Source organism: Hemiscyllium ocellatum, chromosome 16 (genome assembly GCF_020745735.1).
Source record: "Hemiscyllium ocellatum isolate sHemOce1 chromosome 16, sHemOce1.pat.X.cur, whole genome shotgun sequence".
Taxonomy (NCBI): Eukaryota; Metazoa; Chordata; class Chondrichthyes; order Orectolobiformes; family Hemiscylliidae; genus Hemiscyllium; species Hemiscyllium ocellatum.
This window is the reverse complement of record NC_083416.1, coordinates 16,679,295-16,706,268: the sequence shown is the minus strand read 5'-3', so window position 1 is coordinate 16,706,268 and position 26,974 is coordinate 16,679,295. Positions and strand designations below refer to the sequence as shown.

Here is a 26,974-nt window from a genome sequence, read left to right as displayed (position 1 = left end):
TCAAGACTGAGATGAGGAGAAAATATTTTACTCGGAGGGTTGTGAATCTCTGATGCAGGAGATGGGTCAGAAAGGATTGAGGACCATTTCAAACACAGTGCAGGAGTCCTTGATTAGGTAAGAAAGGATCCGGCAGAAGGTGGCATCACCAGAACAAATGTGATGGATCCAGAAAAACTGGGGAAATGGAATGGAACCCTTGCAGGAAGCAGGGTGTGAAAAGGTGTTTTCAAGGTAACTACAGGAGCCAGAGGGCTTGTAATGAATGGTGGACAGCTTATCCTCCGAAATAAAGACAGTAAAGTCAAGGAAGGGAAGGCAAATATCAGAGATTGACCAAGTGAAGATGACAGAAGAATGGAAATTGGAAGCAAAACTGATTAGTTTTTTCAGTTCCAGATGGGTACAGGAAGGAGCTCTGAAGACATTGTCAGTGTTTCAGAGAAAGAGTTGTGGGTTGGGTGCCTGAATAAAACATAGAACATTACAGCACAGTACAGGCCTTTCGGCCCTCGATGTTGTGCTGCCCTGTCATACTAATCTGAAGGCCATCCCACTTACACTATTCCATGTACGTCCATTTGCCTGTCCAATGACGATCTACTACCTCCATCTCCTTACTACTCTCTGAGTAAAGAAACTACCTCTGACATCTGTCTTATACCTATCTCCCCTCACTTTAAAGTTGTGTCCCATCGTGTTTGCCGTCCCCATACTTGGAAAAAGGTTCTCCCTGTCCACCCTATCTAACCCTCTGATTATCTTGTATGTCTCTATTAAGTCACCTCTCAACCTTCTTCTCTCCAACGAGAACAGCCTCAAGGCCCTCAGCCTTTCCTCGTAAGATATTTCTTCCGTACCAGGCGACATCCTAGTAAATCTCCTCTGCACCCTTTCCAAAGCTTCCACATCCTTCTTATAATGCGGTGACCAGAACTGTACACAATACTCCAAGTGTGGCCATACCAGAGCTTTGTACAGCTGCAGCATAACCTCCTGGTTCCGGAACTCAATCCCTCTATTAATAAAGGCCAAAACACTGTATGCCTTCTTAACAACCCTGTCAATCTGGGTGGTAACTTTCAGGGATCTGTGTACATGGACACCGAGATCTCTCTGCTCATCTGCACTCCCAAGAATCATACCATTAGCCCAGTACTTTGCATTCCGATTACTCCGGCCAAAGTGTATCACCTCACACTTGTCCACATTAAACTCCATTTGCCACCTCTCAGTCCAGCTCTGCATCCTATCTATGTCTCTCTGCAACCTACTACATCCTTCGTCACTATCCACAACTCCACCGATCTTAGTTTCGTCCACAAATTTACTAACCCAACCTTCTATGCCCTCCTCCAGGTCATTTATAAAAATGATGAAAAGCAGTGGACCCAACACCGACCCTTGCGGTACGCCACTAGTAACTGGACACTAGTAACATGTTCCATCAACTACAACCCTCTGTTTTCTTTCAGCAAGCCAATTACTGATCCAAACTGCTATGTCTCCCACAATCCCATTCCTCCGCATTTTGGATAATAGCCTACTGTGGGAAACCTTATCGAATGCCTTGCTGAAATCCATATACACCACATCAAGCGGATTACTCTCATCTACCTGTTTGGTCACTTTGTCAAAAAACTCAATAAGATTCGTTAGGCATGACCTACCTTTCGCAAAACCATGCTGACTTTCCCTGATCAGATTATTCTTTTCTAGATGGTTATAAATCCTATCTCTTATAACCTTTTCCAACACTTTACCAACAACTGAAGTGAGACTCCCTGGTCTGTAATTACCAGGGTTGTCTCTACTACTCTTTTTGAACAAGGGAACCACATTTGCTATCCTCCAGTCTTCAGGCACTATTCCTGTAGACAATGATGATTTGAAGATCAATGCCAAAGGCTCAGCAATCTCTTCCCTTGCTTCCCAAAGGATCCTAGGATAGATCCCATCCGGCCCGGGGGACTTGTCTATTTTCACACTCTGCAGTATTTCTAATACCTCTTCCTTGTGAACCCCAATCTTTTCTAGTCTAGATGCAAGTATCTCTGTATCTTCCTCACTAACATTTTCATTTTCTATAGTGAACGCTGTCGAAAAATATTTATTTAGTGCTTCCCCTATCTCCTCTGACTCCACACACAACTTCCCACTATTATCCTTTATTGGCCCTAATTTAACTCTCATCATTTTTTTTATTCCTGACATACCTATGGAAAGCCTTAGGATTAACCCTGATCCTATCTGCCAGCAACTTCTCATGTCCCCTCCTGGCTGTTCTGAGCTCTCTTTTTAGGTCTTTCCCGACTTCCTTGTAACCCTCAAGTGCCCTAACTGAGTTTTCACATTTTGTCCTAACATAAGCCACCTTCTTCTTCTTGACCAGGGATTCCACTTCCTTAGTAAACCACGGCTCACCTGTTCTACCTGACGGGTACATACTTTTCTAGGACACACAGGAGCTTTTCCTTGAATAAGCTCCACATTTTTAATGTGCTCATCCCCTGCAGTTTCCTTCCCCATTCTACGCTTCCTAAATCTTTCCTAATTGCATCATAATTTCCCTTCCCCCAGCTGTAACTCCTGCTCGGTGGAGTACACCTATCCCTTTCCATCACGAAAGTAAACCTGACAGAATTGTAATCGCTGTCTCCAAAGTGCTCACTACTTCCAATCTAACACCTGGCCAGGCTCATTACCCAGTACTAAATCTAAAGTGGCTTCGCCCCTTGTAGGCCTATCTACATACTGTGTCAGGAAGCCCTCCTGCACACACTGGACAAAAACTGACCCATCTATGGTACTCATACTGTAGTGATCCCAGTCAATATTTGGATAGTTGAAATCCACCATGACAACTAATCCTGCCTCTCTCACTCCTATCGAGAATCATCTTTGCTATCCTTTCCTCTACATCTCTGGGACTATTTAAAGGCCTATAGAAAACTCCCAGCATAGTGACTTCTGCTTTCCTGTCTCTAACCTCAGCCCATACTACCTCAGTTAATCTTGCTTTCAACCTTCCTTTTCACATGAGGAGAAAATTTCATTTTTCTCCCTGCTTGTGGGGACCACTGTGCAAGTTCAGAGAAGAAAAGAAAATTGTCCAATGTTCAGAAGATTATCTCCTTATCAGATCAACAGCAAGTCTATGCATCTTTATGAATATACATATTTAATCAACAGGAGAACTAGAGTGCGGGAAAGACAGAGGAAACTGGATGTGAGAAATGTCAGATCAGCCATGATCCTTTTAAATGGCTGCCAGACTCAAGCGGCTGAACAGCTGCCTCCTGTTCCTATTTCCTATGGTCTTATTGAATTGAATTTTTCTTCCAAGCTGCTGATTAATGCAGCATATCTTTCATGATTGATTCATGAGCACACCTGGCTGATGGCATTGTGAAATAAACAACTTTCTTTAAGTTCAACTGTTTTTGAAGCAGTTCTAACTTCTGAATGAACATTTGGACGTGGTCCTGAAGTTTGTTAACAAACTGATCCTTCCCTTGCAGTTTCAAGGTTTTTATCTCTGCACAGGCAAATGTGACTGCCCTGCTGAGTCAGTAATAATGCTATAGTAAATAGTGTCATCATGCGTGATCCCGCCCCTATAAGGAAGGCTTGGAACTGTCGGTGATATTAAAACCCTTGAAACTTACGAAATTGATTGTTGAGACAGCCTTTTCCATTGTATATTTCATCTCCAAAATACTTGAATGCAACATTTCTTGGAGGTCGATGCAATGATGTACAATGACTTCCTGATGCATTGGTTTGAACATCAGGCTGATGAATCCCTTGTGCTTGTCTGTCATCACAGGGGCTCCATCAGTCATCAGATCACAAAATTTTCCTCTGGAAGATTGAATTTTGTTGAAAATCTCTAGTACCCTGGTCGTGCCTTTCATTGGGCATAGGTCAATTCCTCAATGATTTTTAAAGTTCAAGGTTTGTGTAAAGATTTGTAGCTCAGGCGTCAGTTGCACTTGTGGTGTGGGTATGAAATTTGGATTTTATACATTTCATCCCCCTTCTAGGTGACATCTTCAGTGCTTCGGAGCTTCCGGTGAAGCGCTGCTATACTGTGTTGGTTGGAACCTATGTGGTTTTGTTCCTGTTGCTTCCAGTTGCCGATTCCAGTTGTTTGTTGCAGTGGTCAGTATACTGAGCCTAGGTCAATGTGTTTATTGATGGAATCCATGGATGAGTGTGTTGTGGTCTGAGCATTGTTGTCAGTTTATGGGCTGTCATGAGTGGTTGGAGAAATGTAGCTTAGTCAGTTTTGAGATGTTTATTATGACAGCCCATAAACCAACAGCCACACTCAGACAACAGCTCACCAGAACCAAAAGACCCAATACGCATCATGTGGAAGACAAACGTGGTGCACAAAGCTCCATGCAGAGACTGCGAGAAACAATATGTAGGACAGACAGGCAGATAACTAGCAATCCGCATTCATGAACATCAACTAGCCACTAAAAGCCCCAATGAGCTATCCCTAGCATCTATACATGCTGACAACAAAGACCACAAATTCGAATGGGAAAACACAACGATAACAGAGGACAGCTCGAGAAGTCCTTGACGCATGACACTCGTCCACGGATTCCACCAATAAACATGTTGATCTAGACCCAATATACTGACCACTGCAATGAACAACTGGAACTGGCAACGAAGTGAGTAGGAAAGGTTTAGAGGGATAGAGACCAAATGTAGACCAATGGGGCTTGTTTAGTTATGGAAACTTGGTCTTCATGGACAAGTTGGATTGAAGAATCTGTTAACTGACACAGTACAGCAGCCGCTTCACAGGAAGATCCACAGCACTGAGGATGTCACCTTGACAGGGGACAAAACATCTGCAAATCAAATTTGCAGGCCAGCAAACATACCCACATCTACTGCGACTTTCAGTGTTATTGTGAGTTCTTGTACAGATCGACAACCCTTTATCCAAAATCCAAGAAGCTCCAAAATCCGAAGGTTTTTTTTGTGAAGTTTTTATCTCATTAACAAGTTTGGTATGCAAATAGTTGATCCAACTTCACACCCATGCAATGTGTGTCACTCAGATGCGACATTTTGGGGGGGGGGAGGGCGCATGGCCCAGCACTGGCAGGCCTCAATTCTGTCTCAGGGCCCGTTACTCGCAGTGAGTCTGCTGTTAGGTAAGATTTTTAAAAATTTCACCGCTGAACTGTCACTTATTCTGAAATTCAAAAAATTCCAAATTTCGAAAACCTGAGCATTTCAGATAAAGGATTGTGTACCCGTATAAAGTTATAAAGTTTGCTTGTTGACCTATATCACTTAGATCCCTACTGTCATCAAGCTCTAAACTGTAAGATTGACAGGAGTTGAGTGTTTGGTCAGGGAAGTTTGAATATGTAGCAATTATGTAATATTAAAGCTTAGTTTGTTCTAACATCAAGTTTTTCCCAAGGGTCAATCACACATGTATAAATAACCCCAAATAGACTTTCACAAATTCCCTATGAGACAAGGGCTCCTCTCTTTGCTGTTGCTTTGATTATCAAGAAAACAATTTTGGAAAAACAGGCTTCAAGAGAAGAACACTAATGAGATGTGGGGATTGTTCAAGGAGCAGCTACTGCGTGTCTTCGATAGGTATGTACCAGTCAGGCATGGTGTAAAGGGCCTTGTGAGGCAGCCATGGTTTAGTAAGGAATTGGAGTCCCTTGTGAAAGGGAAGAAGGCGGCATATGTAAAGATGAGGCGTGAAGGTTCAGTAGAGGCGATTGAGAGTTATAAGGTAGCCAGGAAGGAGCTAAAGAGGGAGCTAAGAGAAGCGAGAAGGGGACATGAAAAGTCTTTAGCTGGTAGGATTAGGGAAAACCCAAAGGCTTTCTATAGGTATGTCAAGAATAAAAGGATGACTAGGGTAGGTATCGGTCCAGTCAAGGATAGTAGTGGGAAGTTGTGTGTGGAGGCGGAGGAGATTGGAGAGACATTAAATCAGTACTTTTCATCAGTATTCACTCAGGAACAGGACACTGTTGCTGATGTGAATATGGAATCACAAATAATTAGAATGGATGCCCTGGAAATATGCAGGGAAGAGGTCTTGGGAATATTGGAAAGGATGAATATAGATAAGTCTCCTGGGCCTGATGGCATTTACCCCAGGATCCTATGGGAAGCTAGGGAAGAGATAGCAGAGCCATTGGCCTGGATTTTTATGTCGTCATTGTCAACGGGAATAGTACCAGAGGACTGGAGGATAGCGAATGTGGTCCCATTGTTCAAGAAAGGGAGTAGGGATAGCCCAAGTAACTATAGGCCAGTGAGTCTGACTTCAGTGGTGGGCAAAGTCTTAGAGAGAATGGTAAGGGATAAGATTTATGAACATCTGGGTAGGAATAACGTGATCAGGGATAGCCAGCATGGTTTTGTGAAGGGCAGGTCGTGCCTCACAAACCTTATTGAGTTCTTTGAGAAGGTGACTAAGGAAGTGGACGAGGGTAAAGCAGTAGATGTTGTGTATATGGATTTTAGTAAGGCGTTCGATAAGGTTCCCCATGGTAGGCTAATGCTAAAACTTCGGAGGTATGGCATTGAGGATACATTAGAGGTTTGGATTAGGAATTGGCTGGCTGGAAGGAGACAGAGGGTAGTAGTTGATGGATTATGTTCATCTTGGAGCGCAGTTACTAGCGGTGTACCACAAGGATCTGTTTTGGGACCATTGCTTTTTGTTATCTTTATAAATGATCTAGAGGAAGGACTTGAAAGCTGGGTAAGCAAGTTTGCGGATGACACAAAAGTCGGTGGAGTTGTGGATAGTGAGGAAGGAAGTGGTAGGTTACAGCGGGATATAGATAAGTTGCAGAGCTGGGCGGAAATGTGGCAAATGGAATTCAATGTAGCTAAGTGCGAAGTCGTTCACTTTGGTAGGAATAACAAGATGATGGATTACTGGGCTAATGGTAGGCTACTTGGTAGTGTGGATGAGCAGAGGGATCTTGGTGTCCATGTACACAGATCTCTGAAAGTTGCCACCCAGGTAAATAGTGCTGTGAGGAAGGCATATGGTGTACTGGGCTTTATTGGCAGAGGAATTGAGTTCCGGAGTCCTGAGGTCATGTTGCAGTTGTATAAGACTCTGGTGAGGCCTCATCTGGAGTATTGTGTGCAGTTTTGGTCGCCATACTATAGGAAGGATGTGGAAGCTTTAGAACGAGTGCAGAGGAGGTTTACCAGGATGTTGCCTGGAATGGTAGGAAAATCTTATGAGGAAAGGCTGAGGCACTTGGGGCTGTTCTCATTGGAGAAGAGAAGGTTTAGGGGAGATCTGATAGAAGTGTATAAGATGATTAGGGGTTTAGATAGGGTAGATACTAAGAACCTTTTACCGCTAATGGAGTCAGGTGTTACTAGGGGACATAGCTTTAAATTAAGGGGTGGTAGGTATAGGACAGATGTTAGGGGTAGATTCTTCACACAGCGGGTTGTGAGTTCATGGAATGCCCTGCCCGTATCAGTGGTGAACTCACCTTCTTTATGGTCATTTAAGCGGGCTTTGGATAGGCATTTGGAAGTTATTGGGCTAGTATAGGTTAGGTAGGATTCGGTCGGCGCAACATCGTGGGCCGAAGGGCCTGTACTGCGCTGTATCCTTCTATGTTCTATGTTTCTGCCTCAGAACTCTTGTTTGTAGCTCTGAAGAATGATTGTTGGCCAGAATGTCTTGTTTCAGTAAATTTGCTCGATCAATTCTCACATGACCTTTGAAGTTGTCAAACATGCCAACATATTTCATAGAATAATGTCACTTCCATTAACACTCCAGAAGGCCACCAGTCATCTGCTGTCTGGCACATCCTCATTTGAAATCATGGTTTTGAAAAAGACTGACCTAGTTAATTATTAAACGCAAAACACCCATATGCCATTAGTTTGAAATCCAAACTTTTAAATAATTGATGTTTTTCATAAATATATATGTACATAATGCTTTTCATCATGCGCATCACATTGGCATGCATATATTGGAAGGATAATCAAAAGGAGAGTTTTGAGGAAGAAGGTGTAAATTTGAATAGTTTTTGAGAGGAGTGGGTCTCAGACAGCTGAAAGCTTAGTAGCCAGTGGTGATGAGTAATCATGACTTGTTTTTGGATTGAACCCAGGCAGCATCATTTTCAATAATCTGAAGTACATCAAGTCATAGTGTCATACAGCATGGAAATAGATCCTTCAATCCATGAAGACAAATTTTCTACAATTAAACGAGTCTCATTTGTCTGCATTTGGCCTTTAGCACTCTAAACTTTTCCTGTTCATGTCTAATTATCTTCTAATTGTAACTGTACCTGCATCTACCACTTCCTCTGGCCCTTTCACATACGAACCACCCTCAGTGTGAAAATGTTGCTCCTCAGGTCCCTTTAAACCTTTCTCCTCTCACCTTAAGCATATGCCCTCTACTTTTGAACTTCCCTACACTTTGCTATTTACCTTATTTATGCCCCTCCTGATTTTATAAACCTCTATAAGGTCACTCCTCAACCCCCTGTGCTCCAGGGATGAAGGTGCTATCCTATCCAGCCTCTTCTTAGAACTCAAACCCTCCAGTCTCACAACATCCTTGTACATCTTTCCTGAAATCTCTCCAATTTAAATTATCCAAGCTACCCGCCGCCTGGAGGAAAACGTCTCGTCTTCCACCTTGGAACCCTCCAACCACTTGGGAATCAATGTAGATTTCACCAGTTTCTTCATTTCCCCTCTCCCCACCTTATCCCAAACTTCCAACTCAGGAATATCCTCTTGACCTGTCCTACCTGTCCATCTTCCTTCCCACCTATCTGCTCCACCCTCCCCTCCAACCTATCACCATCACACTCACCTTCATCTACCTATCTTGTTTCCAGCTACCTTCCTACAGCCCCACCCCCCTCCCAATTATCTCTCAGCCCCCTTGGGGCACTCCCTCATTCCTGATGAAGAGCTTATGCTCCTCAGATGCTGCCTAATCGGCTATGCTTTTCCAGCATCACACTTTTCGTCTCTGATCTCCAGCATCTGCAGTCCTCACTTTCTGCTAGATGATCGAACACTTGGTCAAAGAGCTACATTTTAAAGAGTGTCTCTTTAAAATGTAGGAGAGGGAAGTGAAACTTGGCAGATGGAATATAGTGTGGGAAGATGCACGTTTATGAACTTTGGCAAGAAGGATAGAAGGTCTAAATAGAAGTAAAACGGAAAAAGACTGCAGAAAGTTACAGAACACAGGGATTTGGGAGTCTTCATGCATGAATCACAAAAAGCTAGCATCCACATCCAGTGGGTAAAAAGGGAAAGGCAGATGTAATATTAGCATTTATTTCAAAGGGAATGGGGTATGAAAGTAGGACATTTTGATAAATCTTTACAAAACACTAATCAGAATCACAAAGTGTGGTACTGGAAAAGCACAGCCGGTCAGGCAGCATCCTAGGAACAGGAGAGTCGATGTTTTGAGCATAACCTCTTCATCAGGAATGTGAGGGGTCCGAGGGGGGATGGGGCTGGGGGAAAGGTAGCTGAGAATGCAATAGGTGGATGGAGGTCGGGGGTGATGGTGATAGGTCGGAAAGGAGGGTCAAGCAGATAAAAGGGAAGGCAGATGGACAGGTAGGATATTTCACGAGTGTGGTGCCGAGTTGGAGGGTTGGATGTGGGATAAGGTTGGGGGGATGGGAGATGAAAAAACTGATGAAGTCAACATTGATCCCATGAGGTTGGAGAGTCTCAAGGCAGAAAATGAGGCGTTCTCCCTCCAGGCATCAGATGGCTAGAATTTAGACGTGGAGGAGACTTGCATGTCCTTGGTGGATTGGGAGGGGTATTTGAAGTGTTCAGCCACAGGGCAGTGGGGTTATTTAGTTGCGTGTGTCCCAGAGATATTTTCTGAAATGTTCCGCAAGTTAGCATTCTGTCTCCCCAATGTAGAGGAGACCACATCGAGAGTAACGGACACAGTAGATGAGGTGTTTGGAGGCGCAGGAAAATCTCTGCTGGATGTGGAAAGATCCTTGGGGCCTTGGTTGAAGGTGAGGAGGGAGGTGTGGGCGCAGGTTTTACACCTCTTCCCATGGTAAGGGAAGGTGCCAGGAGTGGAGGGTGGATTAATGGGGAGAGTCACAGAGGGAATGGTCTCTGCGGAATGCAGATAGCGGTGGAGAGGGAAATATATCCATGTGGTTGGGTCTGTTTATAGGTGGCGGAAATGGTGGAAGGTGATGTGTTGTATCCGGAGGTTGGTGGGATGGAAAGTGAGGACCAGATGGTTTCTGTCTTTGTTGCGATTGGAGGGCTGGGGTTCAAGGGCAGAGGTGCAGGAAATGGAGGAGATGTGCTGGAGGGCATTATTGCCACATAGATGGGGAAATTGCAGTCCTTGAAGTAGGAGGCCATCTGGGATGTTCTGGAGTGGAATTGGCCCTCCTGGAGCAGAGGCAGGGAAATTGAGAGTAAGGGATAGCATTTTTAAAGGGGTGGGTGGGAGGAGGTTTAGTCCAGATAACTGTGGGAGTCGGCGGACGAACAGTTTTGGGCCCTTTATCGAAGGAAGGATATACTGGCATTAGAGACAGTCCAGAAAAATATTCACTGAGTTGATCCCAGGTATTAAAGGGCTACCTTATGAGAAGAGGTTGGGTAGGTTATGAATGTATTTGTTGGAATTTAGAAGAATGAGAGGCGACCATATTAAACTATACAGGATTCTTGGGAAACTTGACAAAATAGATGCAGAAAGTTTGTTTCCTCTTTTGGAAAAGTCTAGGATCAGAGGGCGTAATTTCAGAGTAAGGGGTTGCCTATTTAACACAGAGGTGAGGGGGAATTACTACTTGCACATGGTAGTGGATTTGTGGAATTCTTTCCTACAGAGGGTTATGGAGATTTGTTTGTTTAGCATATTCAGGATGTGGAGGTGCCAATGTTGGACTGGGGTGGATAAATCAGACAACGTCAAGTTAGAGTGAACAGGTTTATTTGAAAATACAAACTTTCAGAATGCTGCTCCTTTTTCAACTACTTGATGAAGGGACAGCGCTCCGAAATCTTGTCCTTTCAAATAAACTTGTTGAACTATAACCTAATATATTCAAGGCTGCAAAAGGCAGATTATTTTTAACCAGTAAGGAAATCAAGGGTTATGGCTAAAAGGCAAGAAACAGTTGCCTCAATGAGCTGAATGGTCTACTTCAGCTCCTATATCTTATGGAGTGATGAAAAGGTTTCAAAAAGGACTTCCAGGCTTAATACATTGTTATCTGAAGACATAGACACAGATGATGAAATGATTGCTATCAAGGCCATTCAAAGAAGCTGGACTTCAAATGGAGCACAGATACCTTGGAAATGTTAAACCAAGGTTTGCTTCACTGGGAGTCAATCTAGGTCAGTGGGCACTTGGAAGGTGAACAAGATGTGACATGAGTTCAGACAAGGACAGCAACGTTTTTGAAAATCTCAAATTTAGTATGTGGAAGTCTGCCAGGTATGCGCTGGAATGGCCATATCTTGAAGTAACAAAAACACAGTTTAAGCTTTCAGCAGCAGGGGATTTGAGAATATGAAATATTCAGGAGTTAACGGTCTTAGTAACAACACAGATAGTTGGTCAGCAGATTATGAAAAGTATTGGTGGCTGTGAATCAGATAATGAGATGATCTCAGTGAGGGCAATGAATAAGATAGGGAAAAAATGCAGAAAGAAAGAAGTGGTGTTCCACAGAGATTGGTGCTGGGACTGCTTTTGTTTTTCATTTATCTAAATGATTTAGATACAGAAAGTATGGTTAGTGAGTTTACAGATGACACCAAGTTTGGTGGTATAGTTGACAATGAAGAAGTTAATCTCGGATTATAAGGAGAATTTGATCAGTTGAGTGATGGACTGAAAAATGGCAAATGGAGTTTAATTTGAAAAATGCAAGGTATTGCATTTTGATAAAACAAACAAAGGCAAGATTTATACAATTAAAAGTACGGGCTTGGGCAATGTTGGAGAGCAGAGAGACCTCTGGTTCCCGATACATAATTCTTTGAGGTATATCGTCACATATAGAAAGGGTGGTTGAGAAAGCATTTAACATGCTTACCTTCATTACTCAGACCTTTGAGTATAAGAATTGGGATATCCTGTTGAGGTTGTACAGGAAGTTGGTAACATCTCTTCTGGATTACAGTGTTGATGTCTGGTCTCTCTGTTATAGGAAAGATATTATTAAGCTGGTGAGGGTTCAGAAGAGATATACAGGATGTTGCTGAAAATGGAGCGTTTGAATTATAAGGCGAAGCTAAATAGGCTGTGACTTTTTTACTGAGTGTAGGAAGGTAAGGGATGACATTATAGAGGTTTATTTATTTTTAAGGGATGACATTATAGAGGGGCATAGATGAGGTGAATGGCTGGCGTCTTATCCCTAGGGAGGGGAATTTCATGATTGGGGGTATATTTTTAAGGTGGGAGGAGAAATATTTTAAAAAGACATGAGGTGTAATTCTTTTACACTTAGAGTGATTCAAGTGTGAAAAGAACTTCCAGGGGAAGTGGTGGATGCAGATACAATCTTCGAGTAAAATGTGAGGACTACAGATGCTGGAGGAGGGGTGACATGCTGGTTTATGGGGTGACATGCTGGTTTAGTGGTTAGTACTGCAGCTTCACAGCACCAGGGACCTGGGTTCGATTCCCACCTTCGGTGACTGTGTGGGTTGTGGGCGGCACGGTGGCACAGTGGTTAGCACTGCTGCCTCACAGCGCCTGAGACCCAGGTTCAATTCCCAACTCAGGCGACTGACTGTGTGGAGTTTGCACGTTCTCCCCGTGTCTGCGTGGGTTTCCTCCGGGTGCTCCGGTTTCCTCCCACAGTCCAAAGATGTGCGGGTCAGGTGAATTGGCCATGCTAAGTTGCCCGTAGTGTTAGGTAGGGGGTAAATGTAGGGGTATGGGTGGGTTGCGCTTCGGCGGGTCGGTGTGGACTTGTTGGGCCGAAGGGCCTGTTTCCACATTGTAAGTAATCTAATCTAATCTAAAAAAAAATGTGTTGCTGGTTAAAGCATAGCAGGTCAGGCAGCATCCAAGGAACAGGAAATTCAACGTTTCGGGCAAAAGCCCTTCATCAGGAATGAGGAAAATGTGTCCAGCAGGCTAAGATAAAAGGTAGGGAGGAGGGACTTGGGGGAGGGGCGATGGAGATGTGATAGGTGGAAGGAGGTCAAGGTGAGGGTGATAGGCTGGAGTGGTGCGGAGAGGTCAGGAAGAAAATTGCAGGTTAGGAGAGCGGTGCTGAGTTCAAAGAAATCGACTGAGACAAGGTAGGGGGAGGGGAAATGAGGAAACTGGAGAAATCTGAGTTCATCCCTTGTGGTTGGAGGGTTCCAGGCGGAAGATGAGGCGCTCTTCCTCCAACCGTCGTGTTGTTATGTTCTGGCGATGGAGGAGTCCAAGGACCTGCATGTCCTTGGTAGAGTGGGAGGGAGAGTTAAAGTGTTGAGCCACGGGGTGGTTGGGTTGGTTGGTTCGGGCGTCCCAGAGGTGTTCCCTGAAGCGTTCCGCAAGTAGGCGGCCCGTCTCCCCAATATAGAGGAGGCCACATCGGGTGCAGCGGATGCAATAGATGATGTGTGTGGAGGTGCAGGTGAATTTGTGGCAGATATGGAAGGATCCCTTGGGGCCTTGGAGAGAGGTAAGGGAGGAGGTGTGGGCGCAAGTTTTGCATTTCCTGCGGTTGCAGGGGAAGGTGCCGGGAGTGGAGGTTGGGTTGGTGGAGGGTGTGGACCTGACAAGGGAGTCACGAAGGGAGTGGTCTTTGCGGGACGCTGATAGGGGAGGGGAGGGAAATATATCCCTGGTGGTGGGGTCCGTTTGGAGGTGGCGGAAATGACGGCGGATGATACGCTGTATACGGAGGTTGGTGGGGTGGTAGGTGAGAACCAGTGGGGTTCTGTCCTGGTGGCAGTTGGGGGGGGCGGGGCTCAAGGGCGGAGGAGCGGGAAGTGGAGGCGATGCAGTGGAGGGCATCGTCGATCACGTCTGGGGAGAATCTGCAGTCTTTGAAGAAGGAAGCCATCTGGGTTGTTCGGTATTGGAACTGGTCCTCCTGGGAGCAGATGCGGAGACGAAGGAATTGGGAATATGGGATGGCGCTTTTACAGGGGGCAGGGTGGGAGGAGGTGTAGTCCAGGTAGCTGTGGGAGTCAGTCGGTTTCCAGGTAGCTGTGGGAGTCAGTCGGTTTCCAGGTAGCGGTGGGAGTCAGTCGGTTGCCCGACTGACTCCCACAGCTACCTGGACTACACCTCCTCCCACCCTGCCCCCTGTAAAAACGCCATCCCATATTCCCAATTCCTTCGTCTCCGCCGCATCTGCTCCCAGGAGGACCAGTTCCAATACCGAACAACCCAGATGACTTCCTTCTTCAAAGACCGCAGATTCTCCCCAGACGTGATCGACGATGCCCTCCACCGCATCTCCTCCACTTCCTGCTCCTCCGCCCTTGAGCCCCGCCCCCCCAACCGCCACCAGGACAGAACCCCACTGGTTCTCGCCTACCACCCCACCAACCTCCGTATACAGCGTATCATCCGCCGTCATTTCCGCCACCTCCAAACGGACCCCACCACCAGGGATATATTTCCCTCCCCTCCCCTATCAGCGTTCCACAAAGACCACTCCCTTCGTGACTCCCTTGTCAGGTCCACACCCCCCACCAACCCAACCTCCACTCCCGGCACCTTCCCCTGCAACCGCAGGAAATGCAAAACTTGCACCCACACCTCCTCCCTTACCTCTCTCCAAGGCCCCAAGGGATCCTTCCATATCCACCACAAATTCACCTGCACCTCCACATACATCATCTATTGCATCTGCTGCACCCGATGTGGCCTCCTCTATATTGGGGAGACGGGCCGCCTACTTGCGGAACGCTTCAGGGAACATCTCTGGGACGCCCGAACCAACCAACCCAACCACCCTGTGGCTCAACACTTTAACTCTCCCTCCCACTCCACCAAGGACATGCAGGTCCTTGGACTCCTCCATCACCAGAACATAACAACACGACGGTTGGAGGAAGAGCGCCTCATCTTCCGCCTGGGAACCCTCCAACCACAAGGGATGAACTCAGATTTCTCCAGTTTCCTCATTTCCCCTCCCCCTACCTTGTCTCAGTCGATTTCTTCGAACTCAGCACCGCCCTCCTAACCTGCAATTTTCTTCCTGACCTCTCCACCCCCACCCCACTCCAGCCTATCACCCTCACCTTGACCTCCTTCCACCTATCACATCTCCATCGCCCCCTCCCTCAAGTCCCTCCTCCCTACCTTTTATCTTAGCCTGCTGGACACATTTTCCTCATTCCTGATGAAGGGCTTTTGCCCGAAACGTCGAATTTCCTGTTCCTTGGATGCTGCCTGACCTGCTGTGCTTTAACTGGCAACACATTTTCAGATGCAGATACAATTACAATATTTAAAAGACATTTATATGTAAGTATATGAATAAGAAATGTTTGGAGGGATGTGGGCCAAGCGCAGTCGATAGGACTAGTTTAGTTTCGAATTATGGTTGGCATGGACTGGTTGAACCAAAGGTCAGTTTCTGTGCTGTGTGATTCTATGACTGTAAGTTCCTGACTAGCCAAGGAAGCTTTGAAGGAAGTTCAGCCCATTGCGCAGAGGCAACAACTTATTGCATGACATTTGGTGAAAGAAGACCTTGGTGAGGTTAGAGGAGACAGGAGAAGGGAGTTTATCAAGATGGTTTACAGTAGAGAAAACAAGCCAAGAGATTTCTTTGCATTCCATGATGATCAATTTTAATAGATGATCAACTAATCTTTTATGGTAGATCTGATGGTGAATGGCTAAATGAATTCATTGAATCTGTATAACACATGAAGAAGCTATTTGGCCTGACATGCCTATGCTGGCTGTCAGAAAGAACCACGTAGCTAATTCCATTTATCTGTGGCTTCTCCATATCTCTACAAATATTTTAATCCTCAAATATTCGATTTCATTCTGGAAACATGGTGAAATCTTCCACTACTACTCACTCAAGCAGTACAATCCAGATCCTAACCACCTGCTGCATAAAAACTGTTTCCTCATCTTACTACTGGATGCTTTGCCAATCAAAGTAAATCAGTTGCCTTTTAACTTTTGATCCAGGTGCTATGGAGACCATTTCTCCCTCTCTCGTTTGTCCTGATTCCTCATTGTTTTGAACACTTCTGTCAAATTTCCTCTCAACCTTTTCTTCTCCAGGGAGAACAGTCCCAGCTTATTCTATCTATCCACATTACTGGGGTCTCTCGTCTCTCAACCTAATTGCATGAATATTTTCTGCATCCTCTCCAACACCTTCACATCACTTGTAAAGTGTAATGCTTACATCTAAATGCAAGATTCCAGGTGAGCCCAAACCCAGACTCCAAATGTCTACCATCATTTATTGCTTTCACACTTCCTTACAAATTCTTTCTCATCAACCTGGACCTGAACCCAGTGGCACTACCACTGTGCCATAGGACCTCCACTCTATGCTGAATAGAAAACCTAGAATCTCTTTCTCAACCCATCCTGCCCTTTTCAATGATTCATGTACCCATAGCCCTGGGCCCCTCTGCTTCTGATTGAAGCCTCTTTAAAAATGTATCCTTTATTGTATGTTACTTTCCTTATTTTTCCTACCAAAATGCGTCATGTACTTCTTTGTATTAAATTTCATCTACCATCATTACACCTGTTACTCTAGCCTATTAAGTTAACACTATCCTTATTGTTCACAGTTCTTCAAGACTGGCACGATAAGCAAATTTCAAAATTATGCCCGATATGCTTACTGTTAACCATTAATATTAGTCAAGAAAACCAATGGACCTAATACCTGAAAAATTATTCACCACCACTCTTTGTTTCCTGTTAACATGTATCCAGATTATTACTGTGATTTTTATTTTATAGTCTTCAATTTTGCTGATGAGGGAGTTCATCAAATACCTCTCAGTCCATGTCCATGAATAGCATCAAGCACAATACCATCATCAAATCTCTCACACCTCTTTGAAAAACGTAATCAAAATAGTTTACCTGTATAATATACATGTTAGCTTAAATAGTATGTATATTATACAGGCTACTTACACATGCCCATTTGAACTTTGAGCCCCTTTTGTGTGGGTTTCTTTTTATCATACCTGTTCAAGTCTATATCCCTCAGACTTAGAGGAGAGCAGATGAAGACCACACCAGAAATCTCACCTCTGGATGAGAGAGACGTCATGGCTTTAATGAAGACTAGAAAATTAAAGGTGAAGGTGACTATTTGGTTCTACAGATGGGGAGCTGCAGAAATGTTGTAGTGAATGAGGACCAGAAGAAAGACAGTAAGGGTGTTTAGAGTTCCATTGTAAAAAGTTTCTCCTTGCATGCCCTGCAACTCTTGCCCAAAAGCTTATATCTCTGACTACTCGCACTTGCTATCATCACTTTGGCTATCTTATCTAAGCTTGTCATTATCTTGTACACCTCCGAAAATCTTCGCTTTCCTTTGTTGCAGAGAGCTTCAGCTTCTCCAACCTAATCGAAACTAAAATCCCTCATCCATTCTGGTAAATTTGCTCTTACTATCTCAAGCCCCCTCGCATTCTTTCAAAGGTCTGGTGATGAGAATTAGATGAAATACTGTACTTGTGGCCTAAACTACCCTGCTTTTGGACCAATGTTTGTAGTTATGCTTTATTAATTTAAAACTTTGACAAGGTTCCGCGTGGTAGACTAATGGGATTCAGGGTGAGTTTCCCAATTGGATACAGAACTGGCTGTATGGTAGGAGACAGAAGGTGGTGTTGGAAGGTTATTTTGCAGGCTGGAGACCTGAAGCAGTGGTGTCAGTAGTGCGTGCACATTTGTTGGTCCTCTGCATTCTAATCTAATCATTTATATAAGAGGCATGATTAATAAGTTTGGAGATTACACCAAAATTGGCAGTAGAGTGGACAATGAAGATGGTTCTCTCATCTGGAATTAAGAGTCTACTGATGATCAAGGCACAAGTGAAAAGTGTGATTGAATACTCCCCGCTTGCCAGCAACAATCAAGAAGCTTGACACCATTCAGGACAAAGCAGTCTGCATGATTGGCACAACATTTACAAGCATTCACTCCCTCCACTTCCAACACTCAAAATTAATGGTCGGGCCCTTAGTAGTGTTATAGAACAGAGAGACCTGGGAGTTCAGATTCGTAAGTCTTTGAAATTTATATCACAAGTAAACAAGGTGGTTAAGAAGGTGTTTAGTGCTCTTACCTTCATTGCTCAGACCTTTGAGTACGAGAGTTGGGACATCATGTTGTGGTTGTACAGGATGTTGGCAAAGCCTCTTCTGAAGAGCTGTGTGCTGCTTTGGTCATCCTGTTATAGGAAGGATATTAGTCAGCTGGAGAGGGTTCAGAAAAGATTTGCCAGGATGTTGCTGGGAATGGAGAGTTTGAGGTACAAAAATAGACTGGAAAGACTGGGACTTTTTTCATTGGAGAGTAGGAAGTTGAGGGGTGACCTTATTGAGATCTATAAAATCATGAGTGACATATATAATATGAATGACAAGAGTCTTTTCTCTAGGGTGGAGGAGTTAAAAATTCCGGGGCATATTTTTAAGGTGAGAGGAGAAAGACTTAACAAGTAGGGGCAATGTTTTTATACAGAAGTATTCGTGTGTGGAATGAACTGCCAGAGAAAGTGGTGGATGCAGGTACAATTATACCATTTAAAAGACATTTGGATAGGTTTATACGAAATGTTTGGAGTGATATGGGCCAAGACCAGACAGGTGGGATTAGTTTAGTTAGGAAACATGGTCGGTGTGAATTGGTTGGACCAAAGGGTCTATTTCCATGAAGTATGACTCCAATTACTTTCAGTACGTCGTGCCACCTTCAACTGTCTGAGCAGATGACGCCTCCAGGTTTCTCTATTACCATCCACTCTTTAGAATTGTGCCATGAAAATGATATTACCTTTCCTTATTTCTTCTGCCAAACTTTGTTACCTCACACTTCTTTGCATTAAATTCCAACTGACACTTGACTATCCGTCTGCTAGCTGTATTTGCTGTTGCAATCAATTGGCATCATCCTCAAAGTCTGTCACTAGTCCAAGTTTGATGTCTCAAGATCCAAGTCTATTTTATGTATAGTAATCATGGCACTGACCCTTGAGAAACACCATTGTCTATCATCGTGCAGACTGAAAAACAACTCTTTGCCACGACTCACTGTTTACTGGCCTTAAGCCAATATTTTATCTATTGACATTAAGCTTCCTATTCCATGAATTTTGTTAACTATCCCTTCATATGTTCCTCTTTCAAACATTTTCTTAAAATGCATAATCAACATCCCTGGCAGCCCCTTCATCAACCTTCTCCATTGCTTCATCAAAAAGTCAATATTAGTCCAATATCTTTCAGCGGCAGGGTGCTGAGAACCAGAGCAGCAGGCAAGCAAGTGGCGGGATTGAGGGGAAAGTAGATATTAGGACCAGTAAAACAGAAAGAAAGGACAGGCAGAGACAGGTATATGAATATGGTGGTACCAATGGGCATAAATGTGTTTATTTCAATGCAAGGAGTATTATTGGTAAGGCAGATGAGCTTAGAGCCTGGATCAGTACCTGGAACTATGATGTTGTGGCCATTACAGAGACTTTGTTGAGACAGAGACAGGACTAGCTGCTCAACATTCCAGGGTTTTATTAATTTGGAAGAGATAGAGAGGAAGGTAAAAGAGATGGAGGGGCTACATTACTAATCAGGAAGAATGTTACATTTGCTCTCAGAGGGCAGACTGGAGCACTTATCCACTGAGGCAATATGAGGAGAGCTCAAAAATAAGGTGGATGCAATCATTCTGATGGGTTTACACTATAAGCCGCCAACAGGCACTGAGACATTGAGGAATATGTATGTTGGCAAATTATCGAAAGATACAATAAAAACAGGGTTGTCATAGTGGTGACTTTAATTTTCCCAAATTGACTGGCACTCCCTTGGAGCAAGAGGGCAAAATTTGTTAAGTGCATCCAAGAGGGTACCTTGAAACAGTATGTGGACAGTCCAACGAGAGATGGGGCCACACTGGATCTTCTATTGGCTAATAAACCTGCCCAGGTGACTGACTTTTCAGTGGGAGTGCATTTTGGAAACAATGCTCAGAACGTCTTAGGTTTTAAGATAGCTATGAATAAGGATAAATCAGGATCTTGCGGGAAGGTACTAAATTAGGGGAGGGCAAATTACGTCAGTATTAGGCTGGAGCTAGGGTGTGTTAATTGGGAGGAACAGATTTTTGGCATGTGGGAACTGTTTAAAGACCTGTTGATGAGAGTTCAGGACCGGCATGTTCCAGTAAGGAGGAAGGACAGGATAGCAAGGTAAGATACCTTGGATAATGAGGGAGATTGTGAATTTCGTCAAAAGGAAAAAGGCATTTGAGAACCCTAAAATCAGACCGGGCATGTGACGAAAGCAGGAAAGAACTCAAGCAGGGAATTAGGAAAGCAAGAAGGGGCCGTGAAATGATCTCGGCAAGAGGTTTAAAGAGAATCCCAAGGCATTCTATACATACAATAAAAACAAGAGAATAACTAGGGAGAAGGTAGGACCACTCAAGGATAAAGGAGGGAACTTGTGCTTGGAAGGAGAGGATGTAGGTGACTTTGCATTGGTATTCAGCCAGATGGATATGGGGGAGAGTGAGATTTGTGTGGCGCATGACAATACGCTAGGGCATTTTGAGATCCAGAAAGAAGTGGTGTTGGGTCTCTTGAAGAACATTCAGGTGGATAAGTCCCCAAGGCTCCTTCATATCTACCCCAGGTTATTGAGAGAGGCAAGAGAGGAGATTGCTGGGGCCTTAACCAAGATCTTTGTATCCTTGCTAGCCACTGGAGAGATCCAAGAGGACTGGCGAGTGGCTAATGTTATTCCTCGGTTCAAGAAGGGAAATATGGATTACTCAGGAAACTTCCAGTACTTAACTTTTTTTTAACTTTTTTAAACTAAAAATTTAAAAAGTTTTTTTTTAAAAAAAACGCCGGGTAGACCCGGAGGCTTGTGTTGCTAGGTTACCTGGGTAGGGTTTTTTCTCTATTTAAACGCGCAGGTGAGTAACCCGAGGCATTTCGGCAGAAGAGCCTCCCACCCGCCCTCCTCCTCTAACCTAAATAATAAGACCCGTTGCGGCAAGCAGGTAAGTGCTGCGTTTTGCTTGTTTGGTTTCTTTACATTTAGTTTTTTTCTTAAAGAAAGCTAGCTTTTTAGAGGGATAGCAGTGCAGGCAGTGCAATGTTCCTCTTGCAACATGTATGAGGTGAGGGAAGCCATTGGCGTCCCTGCTGAGTACACTTGCAAGAAGTGCACCCATCTCCAGCTCCTCCAAGCCCGTGTTAGGGAACTGGAGCTGGATTTGGATGAACTGCGGATCATTCGGGAGGCAGAGAGGGTCATAGATCAGAGCTTTAGGGAAGTAGTTACTCCGAAAGTTCAAGATAGATGGGTGACAGTGAGGGGGAGTGGGAGGAGGAAGCCAGTGCAGGGACCCCCTGCGGTCATTCCCCTCAAGAACAAGTATACCATTTTGGATACTTGTGGGGGGGGATGAATTACCAGGGGCAAGCAACGAGGTTCAGGCCTCTGGCATGGAGCCTGGCCCCGTTGCTCAGAAGGGAAGGGTGGAGAAAGGTAGAGCAATAGTTCTTGGGGACTCGATAGTGAGGGGTACAGACAGACGGTTTTGTGGGGGCGACAGTGACTCACGTTTGGTATGTTGCCTCCCAGGTGCAAGGGTACGTGATGTCGCTGATCGTGTTTTCCGGGTCCTTAAGGGGGAGGGGGAGCAGCCCCAGATCGTGGTCCACGTTGGCACCAACGATATAGGTAGGAAGAGGGGTGAGGATGTCAGACAGGCTTTCAGGGAGCTAGGTTGGAAGCTCAGAGTTAGAACAAACAGAGTTGTAGTCTCTGGTTTGTTACCCGTGCCACGTGATAGAGAGTCGAGGAATAGGGAGAGAGAGCAGTTAAATGCGTGGCTACAGGGATGGTGCAGGAGGGAGGGATTCCGGTTTCTGGACAACTGGGGTTCTTTCTGGGGAAGGTGGGACCTCTATAAAAAGGATGGTCTACACCTGAACCTGAGGGGCACCAGTATCCTTGGGGGGAGGTTTGCTAGTGCTCTTTGGGAGGGTTTAAACTAACTCTGCCGGGGCATGGGAACCTGGACTGTAGCTTTAGGGTACAGGACCTTGAGTGGAGGGAGGTTATGAATAATGCAGCGATCTCGAAGGAGGGTGCCTGTAAACAGAAGGGTGGACTGAAATGTGTATACTTCAATGCCAGAAGTATAAGAAATAAGGTAGGTGAACTTGCAGCGTGGGTTGGTACCTGGGACTTCGATGTTGTGGCCATTACAGAGTCGTGGGTAGAACAGGGACAAGAATGGCTGTTGCAGGTTCCAGGGTTTAAATGTTTTAGTAGGATCAGACATGGGGGTAAAAAAGGAGGAGGTGTGGCATTACTTGTCAAAGATAGTATTACAGCAGTGGAATGGACGATGGAAGAGGACTTGCCATCTGAGGTAGTTTGGGCTGAGGTTAGAAATAGGAAAGGTGAGGTCACCCTGTTAGGTGTTTTCTACAGGCCTCCTAATAGTCCTAGAGAAGTAGAGGATAATATTGCGAGGATGATTCAGGAAAAGAGTGAAGGTAGCAGGGTGGTTGTTATGGGGGACTTTAACTTCCCAGATATTGACTGGGAGAGCTATAGCTCGAGTTCATTAGATGGGTCGGTGTTTGTCCAATGTGTGCAGGAGGGTTTCCTGACACAATATGTAGACAGGCCAACAAGAGGTGAGGCTATACTGGATTTGGTTCTAGGTAATGAACCAGGCCAGGTGTTAGACTTGGAGGTAGGTGAGCACTTCGGGGACAGTGACCACAACTCGGTGACTTTTACTTTAGTGATGGAGAGGGATAAGTGTGCGCAGCAGGGCAAGAGTTATAGCTGGGAGCAGGGAAATTATGATGCGGTGAGGCATGACTTAGGATGTGTGGATTGGAAAAACAGGCTTCAAGAGAAGAACACTAATGAGATGTGGGGATTGTTCAAGGAGCAGCTACTACGTGTCCTCGATAAGTATGTACCGGTCAGGCATGGTGTAAAGGGCCTTGTGAGGCAGCCGTGGTTTAGTAAGGAATTGGAATCCCTTGTGAAAGGGAAGAAGGCGGCATATGTAAAGATGAGGCGTGAAGGTTCAGTTGGGGTGATAGAGAGTTATAAGGTAGCCAGGAAGGATCTAAAGAGAGAGCTAAGAGAAGCGAGATGGGGACATGAAAAGTCTTTATCTGGTAGGATTAGGGAAAACCCAAAGGCTTTCTATAGGTATGTCAGGAATAAAAGGATGACTAGGGTAGGTATCGGTCCAGTCAAGGATAGTAGTGGGAAGTTGTGTGTGGAGGCGGAGGAGATTGGAGAGACACTAAATCAATACTTTTCATCAGTATTCACTCAGGAACAGGACACTGTTGCTGATGTGAATATGGAGTCACAAATGATTAGAATGGATGGCCTGGAAATATGCAGGGAAGAGGTTCTGGGAATATTGGAGAGGATGAAAATAGATAAGTCTCCTGGGCCTGATGGCATTTACCCTAGGATCCTATGGGAAGCTAGGGAGGAGATAGCTGAGCCATTGGCCTGGATTTTTATGTCGTCATTGTCAACGGGAATAGTACCAGAGGACTGGAGGATAGCGAATGTGGTCCCCTTGTTCAAGAAAGGGAATAGGGATAGCCCTAGTAACTATAGGCCAGTGAGTCTGACTTCAGTGGTGGGCAAAGTCTTAGAGAGAATGGTAAGGGATAAGATTTATGAACATCTGGATAGGAATAACGTGATCAAGGATAGCCAGCATGGTTTTGTGAAGGGCAGGTCGTGCCTCACAAACCTTATTGAGTTCTTTGAGAAGGTGACCAAGGAAGTGGACGAGGGTAAAGCAGTAGATGTTGTGTATATGGATTTTAGTAAGGCGTTCGATAAGGTTCCCCATGGTAGGCTAATGCTAAAACTACGGATGTATGGCATTGAGGATACATTAGAGGTTTGGATTAGGAATTGGCTGGCTGGAAGGAGACAGAGGGTAGTAGTTGATGGACTATGTTCATCTTGGAGCGCAGTTACTAGCGGTGTACCACAAGGATCTGTTTTGGGACCATTGCTTTTTGTTATCTTTATAAATGATCTAGAGGAAGGGCTTGAAAGCTGGGTAAGCAAGTTTGCGGATGACACAAAAGTCGGTGGAGTTGTGGATAGTGAGGAAGGAAGTGGTAGGTTACAGCGGGATATAGATAAGTTGCAGAGCTGGGCAGAAAGGTGGCAAATGGAATTCAATGTAGCTAAGTGTGAAGTCATTCACTTTGGTAGGAGTAACAAGAGGATGGATTACTGGGCTAATGGTAGGCTACTTGGTAGTGTGGATGAGCAGAGGGATCTTGGTGTCCATGTACACAGATCTCTGAAAGTTGCCACCCAGGTAAATAGTGCTGTGAGGAAGGCATATGGTGTACTGGGCTTTATTGGTAGAGGAATTGAGTTCCGGAGTCCTGAGGTCATGTTGCAACTGTATAAGACTCTGGTGCGGCCTCATCTGGAGTATTGTGTGCAGTTTTGGTCGCCATACTATAGGAAGGATGTGGAGGCATTGGAACGAGTGCAGAGGAGGTTTACCAGGATGTTGCCTGGAATGGTAGGAAAATCTTATGAGGAAAGGCTGAGGCACTTGGGGCTGTTCTCATTGGAGAAGAGAAGGTTTAGGGGAGATTTGATAGAGGTGTATAAGATGATTAGGGGTTTAGATAGGGTCGACACTGAGAACCTTTTACCGCTAATGGAGTCAGGTGTTACTAGGGGACACAGCTTTAAATTAAGGGGTGGTAGGTATAGGACAGATGTTAGGGGTAGATTCTTTACACAGCGGGTTGTGAGTTCATGGAATGCCCTGCCAGTAGCAGTGGTGAACTCTCCTTCTTTATGGTCATTTAAGCGGGCATTGGATAGGCATTTGGAAGTTATTGGGCTAGTGTAGGTTAGGTAGGATTCGGTCGGCGCAACACCGAGGGCCGAAGGGCCTGTACTGCGCTGTATCTTTCTATGTTCTATGTTCTATGTTCTATGTTCTATAGACCGGTGAGTCTCACATTGGTGGTTAGGGGGTTATTGGAGAGAATTCTTAGTGATAGGATTTATGCACATTTGGAAAAACATAGCTTAAGGACAGTCATCATGGCTTTATGCAGGGGCACATCATGTCTTACGAACTTGATTGAATTATTTGATGACGAATGTGATCAATGAGGGTAAAGCAGTGGATGCTGTTTACATGGATTTTAGTAAGGCTTTCAAAAGGTCCCTCAAGGTAGGCTCATTCAGAAAATTAAGATACATGGGACCCGTGGTGACTTAGCCACATGGATTCAGAATTGGCTTGCCCCTAGAAGGCAGAGGGTAGTTATGGAAGGGTGTTTTTCAGGCTGGAGGTCTGTGACTTGTGGTGTTCCACGGGGATCCATACTGGGACTTCTGCTGTTTGTGATATATGACTTTGATGAAAATGTAGATGAGTGAGTTAGTAAGTTTCCAGACAATGCAAAAACTAATAGAATTGTGGATAATTAGAAGGTTGTCAAAGAATACAACAGGATCTAACTCAGTTGCAGATATGGGTGGTGAAAAGTCAGATGGAATTTAATGTGGATAGTGTGAGGTGCTGCACTTTGGAAGATCAAATGTTAAGGAAAAATATACAGCTAATGGTAGAACTCTGAACAGTATTGGTGTACAGAAGGATCTTTGAGTTCAAATCCATAGCAACCTGCAAGTAGCCATGCAACTAAATAGGGTGGTAAAGAAGGCATTTAGTATGCATACCTTTGTTGGTTGGGGAATTAAGTACAAGAGTCAGGATGCGCAGTTGCAACTTTATATAAAGTTAAAAATCACACAACAACAGGTTCTCATCCAATACGTTTATTGGATGCACTAGCTTTCGGAGCGCTGCTCCTTCATCAGTTAGCTCCTTCATCACCTACCTGATGAAGGAACAGTGCTCTGAAAGCTATTGCTTCCAAATAAACCTGTTGGACTATTACCTGGTATTGTGTGATTTTTAACTTTGTCTACCCCAGTCCAACACCAGCTCCTCCACATCATAGCTTTATATAAGAGTCTGGTTAGGTCACACTTAGAGTTTTGGGTTCAATTCTGGTTGCCACATTACAGGAAGGATGTGGAAATTTTGGAGAGGGTGCAGAAGAATGTTGCCTGGATTAGAGAGTATGAGCTATAAGGAGAGGCAAGATAAGCTCAGTTTGTTTTCTCTGGAGTGGTAGAGGCTGAGGGGAGACTTGATAGAAATCTATAAAATTATGAGATGCATAGATAGGGTTGACAGTCATAATCTTTTTCCCCGAGTTGAAATGATTAATACCAGGGGTGTGTATTTAAGGTGTGAGGGGTAGGTTTTTTATACAGGGAGTGGTAGGAGGCTGGAATGCACTGCCAGAGATGGTGGTGGAGGCAGATACAATGGAGGGAATTTAAGAGACCTTTCGTTTTTTTTTTAATTCATTCACGGGGTGAGGGTGTTGCTGGCTGGGCAGCATTTATTGCCCAGAGGGCAGTTAAGAGTCAAACATAGTGCTGTGGGTCTGGAGTCTTATTTAAGCCAGACCAGGTAAGGATGGTAGTTTCCTCCCCTAAAGGACATTCGTGAACTAGATTCAGATTCTTCATTCCAGATATTTATTGAATTCAAATTCCACCATCTGCCGTAGCGGGATTCGAACACAGGTCTCCAGAATGTTATCTGGATCTCTGGATTAACAGTCCA

At 44.6% G+C, this 26,974-nt stretch overlaps 1 protein-coding gene across 1 annotated transcript in view; it reads left to right on the top strand.

Moving 5' to 3' along the window:
- Positions 1-26,974, top strand: part of LOC132823541 (ran-binding protein 17-like) — a 955,175-nt gene that overhangs the window by 701,961 nt on the left and 226,240 nt on the right. The gene's annotated exons all lie outside the window — the stretch shown is intronic.